General features: G+C 34.5%; 1 long non-coding RNA gene across 1 annotated transcript in view; it reads left to right on the forward strand.

The window, feature by feature from the left end:
• Window positions 1-16,883, forward strand: part of LOC129397629 (uncharacterized) — a 31,873-nt gene extending 14,990 nt beyond the window's left edge. The window contains exon 3 of the long non-coding RNA XR_008625226.1: window positions 16,248-16,883. This is a non-coding gene — a long non-coding RNA (uncharacterized LOC129397629). The remainder of the gene's footprint in view (window positions 1-16,247) is intronic.
• The last annotated feature ends 345 nt before the right edge of the window (window positions 16,884-17,228 follow it).

Raw genomic sequence — 17,228 nt, forward strand, 5'->3', positions numbered from 1 at the left:
CAGCATGTCTTGGTTTATTTCCCCTTTCTTGTATTCTTCATTTTGGTTTTCTATTATAATTTGATAAAGTACATGTTAGAATCTCATTGATTATGCTTTCTTACTTGTTATATGTCTTGCTGTAGGGCTCACGTGTTTGTTTTTCAAGCAATAATAATGAGATGATAACTCAGCAGCATGAAGGAAAGAAAATAGTTTTATGTTGCTGCTCATATTTAAATCTTTGGGGCATAGTTTAAAACTGAGCCTTCATGTTTGTTATTGCTACTAGTTTGTGTGTGTTAGCAAGGGGTTGTTTGGATGGGAAGATTAAAGGAAGGATCCAAATCCTGGGGATAAATAAAATGAAATAAGTGGAAAGCAAAATCCCATGTTAAAAGAGGGTTTTTGTTTGATTTTTTTAATATAAAAAGGTAACGTTTTCAAGGTAAGATTTGAGGTGAAGTGATTGAGAAAAAAATTCTGCCCCAGTGAGAGAGATGTTTGGGGCTTAAGCCAATATGAACCCTCTCACAAGGTGAGAAGTGGAACAAGGCAGGAGTTTCCCACCAGAAAGAGGGCAAAACTGAGAAATGATGAGGAATGAGGTCTAGTATTGTACCCTTCTTTCCAGGTGGAGTGGAACTCGTCTATTAGGTGGAAAGCAGAATGTGGCTGAGTGGAAACAAGAGAGAGTTAAGAAAGAAATGATGGTCAAGAGAAAAATAATACCATTTTTCTACTTCATCCAACATTAGTTGCCTTAAAATATTAAAAGTTTTTCTTGGCATAATCTATTTCTGTTTAAATAAAGGTTAAATTACATATAAAACAACTAACAAAATAAACCTACAGGATATCTCTATTTAGTAGTGAGAGAGATTAAGGTTCCACTGTGTGGAGCCTTATAACATAGAATATAGCCATGAATACAAAATGATACACAAAGGCCAAAGGAAGCTAGGAGAGGGAAGAGGTAGAGCAGAACTAACATTTATAGAGCACTTGTGTATATTAATCATTGTACTAATTAATACCATTTGTTTGGTTTTATTTTATCCTGACAACATCTCTTTGAGTTTTATTACTATCTTGATTTTTAGATATATTACAACTGGTTTAAGATCATATTTTCTTTAAAAAGATGTAAATGGAATTCTTATTCTAGACTGGCTAATTTTCAAAGATTACATTCTTACTATTCTACTACTCCTTATGGTATTCTTGCTAATATCAAAAAACCATGATTACCCTGTGAATAATTTCACTATTAGAGACTAGTGTTCACAAAACATTTTATATCATGTACCACATGGGTTAAAAATATTTTGAGCATGCTCTTCCATCATATATATACTTAAAATCTACTTTATAAAATATGTATGTGTACAATTCTATAAAAATAAAAAAATACTATGTATATTATGAAATATACATAAAACTTTAAAAGTATGAATTAAAAATAATTGTAATTAGAAGTGCTAATGTTTCCTGCTTGTATCTCAAATGGTTGTCTAGTTCAGCCCACAGGACAAATAGACCCTACCATAGAGAGCACTGTTCTATGTTACCAACACCATCTCCTATAGGGCATGCATATTGGTTACGCAAATATGACAAAAATCTCAGTGTTGATTTTAGCCTCTTCAGCAGGTCATAAAAACCGTGAATCTGTTATGATGATCAGTATTTCTTCTAGTGTGAAATAATTCACAGTTCACTTAGGAACAAGGTTTATTTTTTCTAATGCATTATTGAGAGGAGATTCCCTCTGTAGTATGTTATTTTCTAAGAAATCACAGCAGAGTTGTACACACTACTAAAGTGGAATTTAGCAAAAGATACGATGCACAGGGTATCTATTATTTCTGATTCTTTGATAAACCTTAACTTCCACATCTCAGAAAGAATATTTGTTTTGGGTAATTTGTTATTAGCTATAGTACTTAGGTCATTTTCCTCCCTCTGTCATTTTTTGGATGGTTGTTCATTATTAGAAGGGGGTGAGAGGTGAAATCAAGTCCACCAGTTCAGTGGACCAGAGATGTGATATGCAGAGACTGAAGCTGTAATTACAGAGTCACTGTGTGGAGCCTTATGAGAGAATGTCCTCACTGTGAAGCCTTCTGTTTTGTCAATACACTTACATCAATACTTGGCAGTCAGTTCTGCTGCTTTAGGACTTCAGCATACAAAACAGACAAAGTCACTAATATCAAATTTGAGCTACTTTGCATTTGCCGTTGACAAATCTTATTTCAGAAATATGCATGAGCATGAGGATCAGATCAAGCTTTTAACATTTACATTTTTTTTTTCTAGCAGGGAAGACTCTGATCCTCTCATAATTTACCTATTGTTGATTTCCTGAATCTTTTTAAATCCTTTGCAACTGAAGATGGTCTCTCCATCAGAGAAGCAATTAACCAAATGCCTGACTACAGCGTATACAGCATCTGTTATAAAAGCATAAAAGGTTAACTTAAATCCTGGCACACAAAGGAGATGTCAGACCAGAACAAATCAGCATGGAAATACCTGGAGGAGATACAAGGTTAAGGTGGAGCATATGTACAGTTAAGAGGATGTTCATGACTAGTGGAATGTGTTTTTCAGATTGCAATGACTGGAAGGTTAGAAATGACATGTCTATTATGAATCAACATAATTCATATTCTGCAGCTTTTACCTGACAAAAGAAAAGGTGCCTTATTCTTCCCTATGCAACTCAAAATCCAAACAAAGAACTATAGACGTGTCAACTTTCATCTCATAGAAATGCTTAGGTATTTTTTAAAGAAAAAGAGAACACTTTTTAAAAGATTATGCATTGCCTGAGTTAAGAGAGTTAAGAAGATAAATAAGAATAGATTTGTTTTACCTTATAGATGAACCTCTTTCAATCAGTTATTATAGGATGGAATAATAAAACATTAAAATACTATACATATAAAACTAACCATTACAAATTAAATGGACTGCACTATTACAATTTTAGATTGAATTATGCAGTAGATTAATAATGATCACAAAGGTTTAATATTCATTCAATTGAGAGAAGAGTTCAAGTTCCTCTTCACTTGAATCTTGGTGAGCTCTGTGAGTGCCTTACGAATATAGCTGCAATAATTCCATGCCAGTTTCTGGGCCACAGCCTTAAGAGGCTAATAGCATCCATTTTTTGTCTGTTATGACCCTTGCTCTTAAGGCCCTAAGCTGTAGTATGAGTCCAACTATCCTCCTGAATAAACTACGTGGTGGAGAGGCCCTGAGATTACAAAATAAAATAGTGAGCCCAGTAGAATCCAGCTCTGCCAAGATCCCAAACATGGGAATAAAGCTGTCTTGGATCCAGCAGACCACCTCAGCTATCTATGGCTACTACCAAGTATTCATGTCATGTAATGTGGAGCTAATAATTGTCCAGAATGAGCCTGCATTATTTGCTATTTCACAAAATTATAAAATATATTAGAAGGTAGTTATTCCAAACCACTAAATTTTGGGATATTTTCTTAAAGTAGTAGATAGGTAGGCTACTAAATATGACTAATTTCATTACTTTTAGAATTAATTTTAAGAATTAGGATATGTTCAATTTAGGATTAGTAAAGTAAAAAAGCAAATATGATACCTGAAGAAATAGAATCTATAAAATTGTATGTCACAGTAACACATTCTTCTGAAGAAGTTCTTAACTTTATGTAATTATATAGATAAATCTATCATAATATTTGTGTTTTTTCACCATCCTGATGGGCGAATCAGGTGTGTCTTTTTAAAGGTACAGGTTCTAAACCATTGTCTCAAACTTTTGTATTTCGAAAACATGCAATGTGACATTACACGTGAATTGCCTGTTACAACTGTCATAGGTATCAGCTGAAATTTTCTATCCTTGTAAATTGAAAGCCCATCACACAGACTGTTAAACCCCTGAATTTCTGCAGTCTTTGTGAAGTTTCTGTGGAAGAATAATGGTGACTTTTCCTTCTCCATTCTTTTCTTTACATCTTCGTTTATAAACTCCTAATTCCAACCAGTTAGTTCATGTTGGATCATCTTACCATTCTTCTGGGGACCATTTCAGACAGATATAAAGTATAGCTTTTTTACTATTATCACTATTTCCCATTGAAATTGTCTACAGAAAGCATTTTATGTGTTTCAGACCCTAATGAAGGTTTGGTGAGGTAAATATATTATGCCAACTATGCTGCACTCCCAATTTATTTCTCTCCTTCTCCAGGCACCTCCATTCCAGCAAACTCAATTTATTACTTTGTTTTTTAAGAAAGTTCTTCTTTCTACCATTTACTTTTTGTCAGTTGACTTTTTAATATCTAAATATGTATTCATACATATTAATGGACTTTGTTAATCCTAAGACAGTATTGCAAAATTCACCCCCAGTAGGCACAGAGGAACTGACAGAGCTTAGTTTCCATTTTAACCATTTTCCTATCCCATGTGTTTCTGTGAGCGTAGGGAAAATGGGGGAAAGGGCACTTTTGATATACCATTGGTTCTAGAATTGGATTAATAAATCCTGCTCAAGCAAATCCAATATTATATCCTGTATTGAACATTACTAAGGATTTCAAGGATACAGACAATAAGGAGGTTCAGATGAAGAAAAGAGGGCTATGGGACAGGAAGAGCCTTTCCTCTGTTCTTTCCTTCTCACACCAGACACACATCTTTGCCCAGAATAATAGAGGAGATACATAAGTGAGGTTTTTTAGAGTTATTATGTCGCATTGCAGAAAGAGCATTTAAATTATGTATTATAAGCATGAGGAATATTATTTCCATTCTGTACACCAGGGAGTTGTATAGCTTGCATGACATTCACTAGGAAGCCAAGCCTCCAATCTGTAGATCTTGATTTTATTTACTAAAAATAACCCTCAATCAGAAATATTTTGCTAATGGCATTCTATATAGAAGGACTATTTCTTCTAGAAAATATTATTTTTGTCTTTACCTACAGGTGCAGGTGACAAGGAGATTAAACAAGGTCACTTGTTTTCTTTCCTTCTCTGAAATAAAGAAGGTCAGTCTGGTAATGTGTGTGACTTGATTACAGGCTGGATGCTTTAGTTCCTCTCTCTCTCTCTCTCTCTCTCTCTCTCTCTCTCTCCCTCTCTCCAAGTGTACATGTATACCTTACTTTATTTTCTGTGGTCCTCTTTAGACTTCATTCACTCAATTTTTACTCACAATAACTCTATTAAGCCTATAAGGCAGGTATAATTGTTTCAACTTTAAAAATAAAAAGTTATTTGTGGTTTGAGGGATTTCATTGCACTCTTCCAAACTGACACAATTTAACATGCAGTCACAGCATACGTTCAATGCACCAGGCATTACTCCAGATACTGGGGATTTAAACAGGGCTGAGACACCACTGGTATGTTCCCGTGACCCTGTATCGTTCATTTAAATATTGAAATGTTTCCTTTTAGGCCCTATTTTGGATCCACCTTTAGGGTGGTCAAGCCACTGAAGTTTTACATCTGGCTCAGGTGGCTCACATGATTCTACTGCAACTCTGAAAATAGATTCTGTCCATGCAGTTAAGTAATCGCTTTCATAAATCTTGCCTCCCTGCCACCTTTAATAGGGAATAGCCAATTTCCAAGGCTAAGTGGTGCCCTGCCTGAAACTCTCATTCTGGATGTCACTGGGCCACCCCTGCAGCTTCCCTTTGAGCATGCCACAGCTCTACACACGAGCCCCTGGCCAGAGCCAGCCACACCACAACCCTATTACCCGTGCTGGCATATAAGGAGACCACTGTCTCTTGACTATCTGGCTCCATATATCCAGACAGCCTTCCACTGGCTCAGGGTTTTTCGTTTCCCCTCCTCCATCTTTCAGTTGCTCTTATGTGGTCACTCGTGGAAACTGTAGTTGTTGCAGCTCTTCGTCTCTGAGTTCCAGAGAAAATCCCAGAAGGCAGGGAGGTTTTTTTCCTACTCATAGCCTCAGTCTGAATGGAAACATCTCAGGATCTGATATGATGTTCTCAGCTGCACAAGCATTTCTGAAACTTGTGTTACACAATTTGGGGAGAATGGTGAGATCTCGATGCATGATTAAGGACATGTCATTCCTAAGATTTGCATTCCACTTTCCGCCAACTGGTTGAAATTTCCCTTTATTTAGTAGTAAATGATCATTAAAATGAACCTAAGGTCTGCTGGATATTTCATTAGCAATATTCATCTTCGTGACTGATTAAAAAGAGAGTTGATGCATATTATAAAGCACTTAATCTGAGGTCTGTTTATAACTTTTTTATTATAACTGTTTATAACTATTTATAATCTGTGGTCTGTTTATAACTATTTTATTAGATATATTTTTAACTAATTTCAGCAATAGATTAACTATAATCATCCCTATTTTACAAATGAGGAAACTGAGGCACTGAGATAGCATCTAAAGCTTACATGGGGGAGTGAGGATTTGATTCCAGGAAGTTAGGCAACGGGATCTGCACTCCTGACATTAATAATATGATACCGCTCCACAAAATACCTCCTCTCATCTGGCCTAACAAAATTGGTTTGCCTTAAAAATTTTTGAAGTTTGGTTGATGATGTATACCACATTATTTCAAAGTCTTTATTCCTCCTTACTTTTTGATATGTGAGTTTCAGTAGTGTCTAGTAGGAGTGGAATATATTTCTCAGCCCTTTTAAAGTTAGACTTAGCAGTGTGACTTGCTTTGGTCAATGAAATGTAGGTGGAGGTGGCAGTGTTATGTTTCCAATAGAGGCCTTTCAGGCATTGCCATTTGCTGCTTTCTTGTGCTGCTCTGTCATTGCAATGAAAATATTTCCTGGGTAACTACTGGTTCCGGAGTAATGTTTGACACGTGCAGCAGATCTAAACCTAACCTTTAGCTTGAAGCCAAGCCCAGATAATATGCAGCTTAAAACCAAGGTGCCCAGATGAATTGACTTAGATCAGCCACAGTCATAATGGGACTGCAGAACCAGAAGCAAAAGAGTAAAATGCTTATTTTCGTACAACATTGAGTTTTGGGGTCCTTGGTTTGTAACATTATTGCAGTAAAACATGACAAATATCTTCAATAAAAGATATATTGAATATAATAAAATAGCAGATATTACTATAAGTATAAAATTCTTTATATAATTGCAATTTTTCCACAAAAAACAAATGAAGCTTTGGAGCTATGAATAATATTACTGATATTAAGAGAAATGGAAACTACAAATAACTTAATATCTATCAAATTTGTGAAGAAGTTTTGGAAATTTTTATATTTTTTCTAATGTCAAATCATAACTATGACAGCCATTTCAAACAAATCTGATACCAACAATTTCTTAAAATCAAAGTGTTTTGAAAATAATTAGAATGTAATAAAAAATTAGTACTATAACTCATATCACTTTGACAGTATTTGGTAATATAGTTTAATTTTATTTAGAAAATGAAAGAGAACACAGTTTTAAAGCTTTTGACTTATATGTATTGTTGACCCTTGAAGAACACTGGTTGGAACTATGTGAGTCACTTATAATTGGAATTTCTTCCTCTTCTGCCACCTCTGAGACAGCAAGACCAACCCCTCCTCTTTCTCCTCCTTCTCAGCTTACTCAACGTGAAGATGATGAGGATGAAAACCCTTATAATGATCCACTTCCACTAATCATATTTACTATTCTATTAATGAATGGTAAATATATTTTTCTCTTGATTTTCTTAATAACATTTTCTTTCCTTTAGCTAACTTTATTGTAAAAAATACAGTATACCTATAACATATAAAATATGAGTTAATCCAGTGTTAAAGTTATCAGTAAGGCTTCCAGTCAACAGTAGGCTATTGATAGCTAAGTTAAGTTTTGAGGAAGGCAAAAGTTATCTGCTGATTTCTGACTACATGAGATCTTGGCATCCTAACTACGTGTTGTTCAAGGGTCAACTCTAGCTTTATATTACCGTACCAAGTTTTAAATTCTGGATATTGCCCTTAAATAAAAAGAAAAATGGCAAATGGCCTTTCCTTGCGGGATTTCACCAGATTATTACGAAAAGTAGGTATTTAAGAATAAAGTTAAGGGACAAATGAAAATAATACCAAAGACATTGTATGGAATTAACTCATAAAACATTCCCAAGTTATAAACTAAATTTTCTTATCCTACAATCTGTCTTATCTCAAAAATTTTATGCTACTGAGGCTAGTACGCCATTTTTGTATAAGGCGAAATTTATGAATGAATTACTTACATTTTTTTTGTCTTGTTTTGTTCCCATTATCATGTTTTCCTATCCGATTGGTGAGACTGAATGGAATTGTTTTTTGGAGTTTGAAGATTATAAAATTTGGAGATTCTCATTAAGGAAAAAAACATAAATTTATTAATGTAAAATTAGTTTTGAAAGTGAATATTTTAAAAAAGAAAAGTTATAACAAATTAGGCTTAGAGTTTCTGATCCCTTAGGCAATCTATCATGAATGCTTAAATAGAAGAGCTTGCCAATTGTACCCTGCACAGCGCAGGGTGCAATTTATATTTATTTTCAAATAAATATATTTGAAAATAGCCACAAAACGTTCCCTATCTCAGGTGCTATGCAAGGTGGGAAAGGGAGGACTAGCTTCATAGTACATTTATCTGTATTTATTGGTGACATTTTTCTTAATCTCCACTTAATTTCTGTACTCTCTCTTTTTAAAAAATTTTCACAATTTGTTTTTTACTTGTCTTATATTCATTATGCAACTTTCTGATAAGTTTATTAAATGCACTAAGTATAATAATCAATGCTATATTCAAAGGTACATCTGACATACCTCCTGCCCTCAAGAAATTTATAGCCTAAGAGAAACTTCCTTGGAAGTTAACAATTATAAAATAATGGAAGTAGTACTGTAGTTGACATTTTCTGTAAATATTAGAACTAGAAAACAAAGAAAAGAGTAGAAAATTATGCCTAAGATTAAAGCAGAGACTTTGTGGAGGTGAAAAAGCTTGGGTTGAATTGTGAAAGATGAGAAAGTTGTCACTAAGAAGAAAAGAGTAGGAAGGGCATTTTTAAGTGGAGCCACAGCCCAGGAGTAAAGGTGTGATCAAAAGCACAGAAGCTCAACAGTTTTGGACACTGATTAAAAGGAATCATTAGCTAGCATGACTGGAATGAAGTATATTAAAAGGGTCATGGATCTCATGATAGAAAAATTTGATGCCAGTCTAGGAGCCTAAACCTACTGCATAGGAACTATGAATGCAGTCTATTGCAGAAGGAGGCCAGATATGGCTCTATTTCAGAAAGACAATTCTGGCAGTGATGTGCAGAGAAAATCTGTGAGATGAGATTTGAAAGAGATGAAGTGGAAAGACCGATTAGGAGACTGTTTTGATCCCAGCCAGTTTTCACAGTGCTGCTTGACTTATGAAAATGGAACCTTTAAAGTAAAGAGAGTCAGTTTGCTAGGAGATAGAGTTCTTTGAAAGTAATATCAAATGGTTTTTAAAACTATTCATTGATTCTAAATGAAACAAAATCACCTTTATTTTATCTTTTGATTAATGTTCAAAAGTGATAGAAAACTACTAATAAGCAAAACCTAAGTATGAAAAAGTTATTCATTCTAATGCTTTTTTTCTGAAAAAAAAAGATTTTTATTTAGAAACTGATCGCACTCAATATTCATAAGGCTTAAATGATTGAGAAAACATGGCCAGATTGAAAGACTAGATTGTCTTCCAGTTGTTCAGTGTACCCTGGGTTGATTTTTATCCTTCCCACCAAGTAACCAAGTAGATGAAAAGGATGAAATGTCAAGAGGAGAGAGGAGGATGGGGGAAGTATAGGGGTGAAGAATTATAGGTGGATGGAAGCTCAATAGAAACATCTAAGACAAGAGCATGGGGGTGGTTCAATATCTTGAATAAAAGGGATAATAGATTGTTGGGGAGGGATATGAAACATCAAAAGAGCAGAGGAATATTATAGTGGAATAATGCTGAAAAAGGCAAAAAGCTACATCATTTAAAAAGAGGGAGAAAAATCAATAGCCTTTTTATGTTGAATGACTGAAATATATGACTGGAAAGATCAGGTTGCACATGATTTCTATTGACATACTTTTTAAACATATATTCAATATAAATTTATTATCTTTTAGTCCTTTTAAATGATATCAATCTACCCAGGGAAACAATTGCTTGAAGTAATGAGCTGTGCTGAGAGTTATTGGACCAACGTCTGATTAATCAAAACAATGTCCCATTCCCAACCTCTTTGATTTCTGGTTTATCACAAATCACATCTCGAAACATTTGCCTCAATAGTATATACTGGCTCTGTATAACTCACTCTGTTATGAGTGATATGCACTCTGCACATATATGAGGATATGCACTGTGATAAATTTTGTGCATGTCCTCTTACTTGACCTTAGAAAAGCTTATAGCATTTAATCTTTAGCCTCACCTACATTCTGTTCTACTGGGCTAACTAGATAGGCCTCCCTTTCAGGCAAGGTTAGCAAATATAATTCATAAATAGAGGGGAGCTTATTATAGTGGGTAAAAAGGTAAGAGAAAGACATAAAAATTTTCAGGAAGAAAGAACCAGAAAGACAGAAATTTTCAGGAAGAAAGAACCAGAAAGACAGAAATTTTCAGGAAGAAAGAACAAGCAAGATAGTTCTTGCACACAAAATAACTTGCGCTCGAGTGAAAGATATGCATAACTAACACTAGACAGTGCAAACATGGCCAAAAGCCTGGGGGAAATGAGTGTTTGCTGAACTGTGATCTAGAATGTTGATTTTTTGGTAAAAGGGGCTGCTTTTATGTCTCAGAGGCAGAGGACACCTTTTCTCAAGCTTGGAAACAAAAAAGAGAATTGGGTGGGGAGGGTGACATTTAAGTGTCATTCCAGCAGTGTGTTGTAAGTGGAATATAATCTTCAGTATAAAGGAAGAGGTGAGCTTGGTGTTCATTTTCTCTCATACAGCAAGATATTAGAGTGTGTTGTGGTGTCACGGGACAGCAGGGGTTTTCATTGATTTCAAGTTCTTCATCTTATACTGTGACTTTAGGCAAACTGTTCTGAGTCTCTGATTTTTTTCGTCTAAGAAAATAAATATTTAATAATTAGTAGAATAAAATGTGATGAGATAATGTATGCTAGCATGTGGGAAGGATGCATAAATTAAAAAGTAGGCCTTATCTTTCCATAAAAATAATATGTTTACAAATATATGTTGTATTCATTCTTTATACAAAGATAAAATTTTATCAAAATTATAAGTCAAAATTAAGAGAAACAGATTATATTATATATCCTTTAGGCCATTGTAGGCTCATATTATGCCTAATATGATTCCATTTAAGCATGGACATGATGCTAATTTGTATGGCAGACTGTATGGGGTTCAAGGTAGTGAAACTTTATTTAAAATGCCATGTGTATTATGTTAAATATTTTATCCTACTCCACTTCAACTAAGGCCATTGATACTTATTATGCATTTTTGTGTGACATTTTGGAGGTCATATTTCTTGAAGTTTTCTTTAAGGCAAGACTTAATGTTTATCCTTGGTAGTCAATACCTAATATTTATCCTTGTCTTTTGCACAGAAGTGGCCATATCACACAATTTTGACCCATGGGATATAAATGGAAGTAGACTGTGATTTTTCCCAGTCATTGCTTTCTGTTAATGAGATCTGTTTTATTTCTCTTTTCTTTTTTCGTCCTACTAAAAATGCATGTGATTGTCATAGCTGAAACAGCCTTGTTACTTCGAAGAGAAAACTAGCAAACATAGTAGCTAGGCCATGTGATACTGCTGAACTAGTGTCTGTACCACCTGCTCAGGACCTCTTGCAATGGGAGATGAAATTTGTTTAACTACTGTGATCAGCTCTTTGCTTATTGGAAGAAAAGGCATTCCTAAGTGACACAGAACTAAACTTAGTGTTCTAAGTATTTTGGCAGATCTTGTGTTACTGTTCATTCTGAATCCTGATACATCATATTCACTTAGAAAGACAAATATTGGGTTTCTTTTTTTGATAGCCTAATCCATTTCTGATTGCCCAATTCATTTTCTTTTCTTGGTCTATCTGACCATTTGAATATGAACAGTGTCCTGATAAATTCTGAGACTGTATACAAAAGTTCTCTTTCTCACTGTCTTCCTCTCACCGTTACTCCTCATTGCTCTGTAAGATACATGAACCAAAATCAATGTTAAGTTATTTTGAGATAGACTTTCCCCAAATTCTATCTCATCTTCACTGAAAGATCCTTCTATAAATATAGCCAAGTTATACTTTTCTTCAAAAAACCTGATACTTCACAGTAGCAAAAGACTGAGATATTTTAATGTTAGAGAAAGATTAGAAGTCTGTATTATATGGTATCCTGAAAGCAACAGATTTCAAAATATGTACCCTGTTGAACTGAGGATATAGAGCAGAGAGAATACTGAGAACCTTGCTCTTTCAGGTTTAGAAGTTTCAGTATTCATTATGCTTTTCCTAAAAAGTTAGTTAAATTAAGGCTTATTTTATGCAGATACTTAGATCATGACATAGGCCTGTGTTGTCTACTTTTCGTAGCATTCATTAAAATCCCAGAGGAAAGGGACAAATTTATGCTGAAGGTGAAGAGAATTGAGCTTTATGTCTGAAAGAAGAAAATGAACAAATTATAACTTTGTTAAATGCTAAGAGAGACACAATTTTATGCCTCAAGAGTTAATGTGATCAGGGTCTGTGTTGGGGGTGTTAGCAGGAGATATGATTTAACATAGCATTATCTCCCTTAATGTGAGCCCACCTGCAAGCATTCCTGTTAAGCTGTCCCTGGCTGAAGAAGACTTCTCTCATTGTGAAGACTGAATTGATACAAAGCAAGGCGCAAGGAGAAGATAATCATTCCCTTCTCATTCAGAGCTAGTAGAGTCCACTTCAGTACAGAGGCCATTAAAATGATAGCAGAGGTAAAGAAGTACAATGCCAAGAGCCAGATACCCCTAGATTCAACGAGACTCTAGGCAATATATCTGGCTGTGGAAATGAGGTAAAGAAAATATACTGAGAGCTAAACAGGGTATTTTAGAAGAGTTTCTGCTAAAGATATAGCCTAGTTGAAAATTTCTATGACTGTTAAATCCTAAAGCAATACCCAGACTACAAAATTTATACCACAGGAGGAGAGTTGACAAAACTGAACATTTCCCAAAGAGATAAACTCCTATATTGCCAAGTACAGGTCTTACTACAGAGGACAATGAACAAGGGAGATCCTACTGCAGGGCTGGATCCAAGGTCAGCAATTTGGCTGCCTAAAGAATCCCACCTCTGCCAAGGTATCATGGCCCAACAAGGTGTAGATGTACTAGGCAAATGGCTACTGTGCTGTTGCCCATATCCCATTTTTCAAATGAAAGCTTTTATAATATTTATTCTAATTGCCCCACTGTTACATATTATATAGGGTTGAGGTAATTTGTATTTCATCCACAGGATGCTGGGCCATGAATAGGAATTCTGTGATTCAAGGATATTATAACTTTTCAAGTTGACATTTGACCATGAAAACAACACGCAATTGTGCTTAAGCAGGCAAGAATCTTCAAGATCTTCTTTTGTAAAATGATCTTCTTTTTTCATGATGGCGAAAACCAGTCAACCAAGAGATAAAACAAAATATATAAAACTCAGAGAAATTTTATTGAAAGTGAGGAATTTTCTGAGCATTGGAATATTTAAATAAAGAACATACATATGAACGACAGCTGGGGTTAGTTATATAAAGGCTGTAAAACCTAGATAGAATGAAAACGATAACATAAAAATAAAATGGCAATGAGGATAGAAGAAATCTGTGGAAATCTAAGAAGAATTTCCTCATCCTTTAAAGTGGATCATTAAAGACAGTTATTATGTACATAGTATATCCAGTGCCTTCATATTTTATTTCATTATATTTCCACTTTATTGAGGTATAACTTACAAATAAAAATTATATATATTTAAGGTGTACAACATGATGATTTATAAGTGTACACATTGTGAAATGATTACCACAGTCAAATTAATTATCACATCCATTACCTCACACAGTTACCATTTGTGTATATGTGGTGTGGACACTTAAGAACTACTCTCTTAAGAAATTTCAAGTAAATAATATAATACTAACTACAGTCACCATGCTGTACATTAGATTCTCAGAGCTTATTCATTTTATAACTGAAAGTTTATCTTGATATTTAAATAATCTTTCCTTGTAACATTTCAAGAACAGTGCAATATCAAATATCTATGTTAAAGAAACATTAACTTTGTATTCTTACATCCTCATGATATAAATATGCTTAGACATTTGTATGATTTATTACATATTAGGACATAATATGAAATTGGGACTTAACCCTGGGAAAGATATAACCACTGGATGATTTGAAGTAGGAAGCAATTATTCTGGCAGTGGTGGTTGTGGTGGGTGGATTGTAGTATGATCAAAAATAAATTAGAAAGTTAAGCTTGGTAATAATTAAGGAAATATTAGATGTGAGGGTGGTGAGATTTAGGATATACATTGAAGAAAGAGCCCATAGCTGTCAAGCATGAAGGAAAGAGAACTAGGACTAGCTCCTTATTTTTTTTTTTCTGAAGAATTGTGTGCCTCTTACTGAGATATTAGCATTGAATGCTGATATTTACGAAGCACTTAATACAAATATATACAGACTCATTTGAATTTCAAATGACTCAAATTAACACTATTGAATAGTATTGTTATTATTCCCATTTTCCAGATAGAAAACTGAGGAATAGATAAGTTAATAACTATCCAGTATATCATGTAACCAGTAGTAAGTAGCACAGCCAGGAATTGAACATTTGTAATTTCTTAACAATCATGCTTTTAAATAGAATTGTATAAATGGAGAAGACTATGGAAATAAAAGTTCAAGTATTATGGTAATGCTTATATGTCTATTGAACATGCAAAGGGCAAGAACTTCAATCTTCTAATATGATCAGGAGATGGTCATAAAAATTAATTAGAAAATATTTATATATTAAAATTTGATATAGGCTGCTTATAGCAGAATGGACTTATGTGTAACTTATTTGGCCTCCTTTTGTTTACCATTTAGCCCCTTGTTAGTGTCTCCAATAGATCAAATCATGCAATGAAAGTGTATTTTTTTTAATCCAAGTGAAGAAACTGAATAAACAGTGCATTATCTCAGGCCATATCACTCTCAAGGAAAGGGGAGATTCTTGTGTGTTTTGGACCTTTTGTCATAATTTGGTTATATCAATAATTACAATTCATACTTTTATATAGTATTTTACTTTGCTTTACTAAGCACATTCTTATACTTTATATCAGTTTGATTTTAAGTCTCACATTAACTCTATGATGAATATAGTACAGACATTATTATTCTGCCTTCAGAAGTGAATCTACTTGTCCTCAAATAGGTTAAGTGACTTGTTCAATATCAACCTGAAAATCAGTGGCAGAAATGGGATTGTAACTAGAGTTTCTTTAGTTCATACTGTCGTTCATTCCAAGGACTTTAGATATAACATTAGAATTGAGAGTTCTGTCTGAATCTAATATGTCCATGTGGCAGCAGTATGATTACATGTAATTTAAATGTGCTATGGAGTATTTTAATATAAAATTCTATGTGGTTTAAGGGCATACTTGATTATACTGATTGAGTTTTTGGTTGGTTTTGCATGTATGTGAAGACAGGATTGTTCAAACTTGATCCTCAAACAACATCCTATCACCCCCACAGGATTCTGAGTGAAAAGAAATGATTAAGTATGCAGAGCCTAGGTTTGATCCCAAACCCTATGAATCTCCTAGCCTTGGAGTGGCCTGGACTGTGGGCAAACATTCAACTTATTTTAGCCTGCTTTAAACTTAAGCCAGTGGTTCTCACAATTTCTTTCCAGTAATGCATCACATTTGTACTCGTGCCATTTCCATGACCATATTCAGATTTTAAAGTTCACTCATTGTGGTTGAGGATTTTATTTTTTTAAATTTTACTGATACATAATAGTTGTACAGATTTATAGACTACCTGTGATATTTTGACATATGGATACAATATGTAATTATCAAATCAGGGTAATTGGAATATCCACCACCTCAAACATTCATCATTTATTCATTTCTTTCTGTTAATAATATTTTCTCTCTCTCTCTCTCTTTATTTTTTGTAGGGAGGAGTTCTTGCTCTGTCACCTAGTCTGGAATGCAAGGGCACAATCATAGCTCTCTGCAGCCTCATACTCCTGGACTCAAATGATCCTCCTGCCTCACCCTCCTGAGTAGTTGGGACTACAGGCATGTGCCACCATGCCTGGCTAATTTATTTTTATTTATTTTTATTTTTTTAGAGATGAGGTCTTTTTATATTGCCCAGGCTGGTCTCAAACTGGCCTCAAGCTATCCTACTGCCTCAGCCTCCCGAGTAGGTGGGAATATTCTAAACATTTTCTTCCAGCTATTTTGAAATATACAATAAATTATTGTTATTAATAGTTGCCCTACCATGCTAGCAAACACTAGAACTTATTTCCTTTATCTAACTGTATTTTTGTGCCCATTAACCAACCTGTCTTCATCCCCTAATACTCTGTACTCTTCCCAGACTCTGTTGCTCTAATTCTTAAGCCTGTTTCCTCTTTTGATAAACCTAAACGCTCAAGGCTTTCTTAAAGACAGGACTTTTCTCCCTCTGATCCTGGAAATTATGAAAAGAGCTGTCACTAAACCTCCCACTGGAAATCATTGACCCATGCTACATGCAGACCTCCTTTGCATCTGGACTCACAACATATTCCTATTTCTTACATCTTAACATGGCAATGGTGAGAAGAGGCAAGGAATAAAAACCTAAAGGAGAAAAGAGACAAGTGAAATAATAGATTTTCTCCAAAACTTACCAAAGAGATGACTAAACCCATTGATTTCACCTGTAAGCATCCCCAAGATAAAGATCTCTTCCAAGCTGCAGACAGCTTTTTTCTCCTTGCACACTGATTTCAGGGTCCTTGCACACTGATTTCAGGGAATTTGTAATTCAAAAGAGAATTAAACACTTTTGAAGCAGGATACCAAAATAAAAAATGTAAAGAGAAAGCAGGCTACATGGAGGAAAGCACATTTAATGCTGATAATTAGCATCTAAAAACTGGATA

Source organism: Pan paniscus, chromosome 3 (genome assembly GCF_029289425.2).
Source record: "Pan paniscus chromosome 3, NHGRI_mPanPan1-v2.0_pri, whole genome shotgun sequence".
In the NCBI taxonomy this organism is placed as follows: domain Eukaryota; kingdom Metazoa; phylum Chordata; class Mammalia; order Primates; family Hominidae; genus Pan; species Pan paniscus.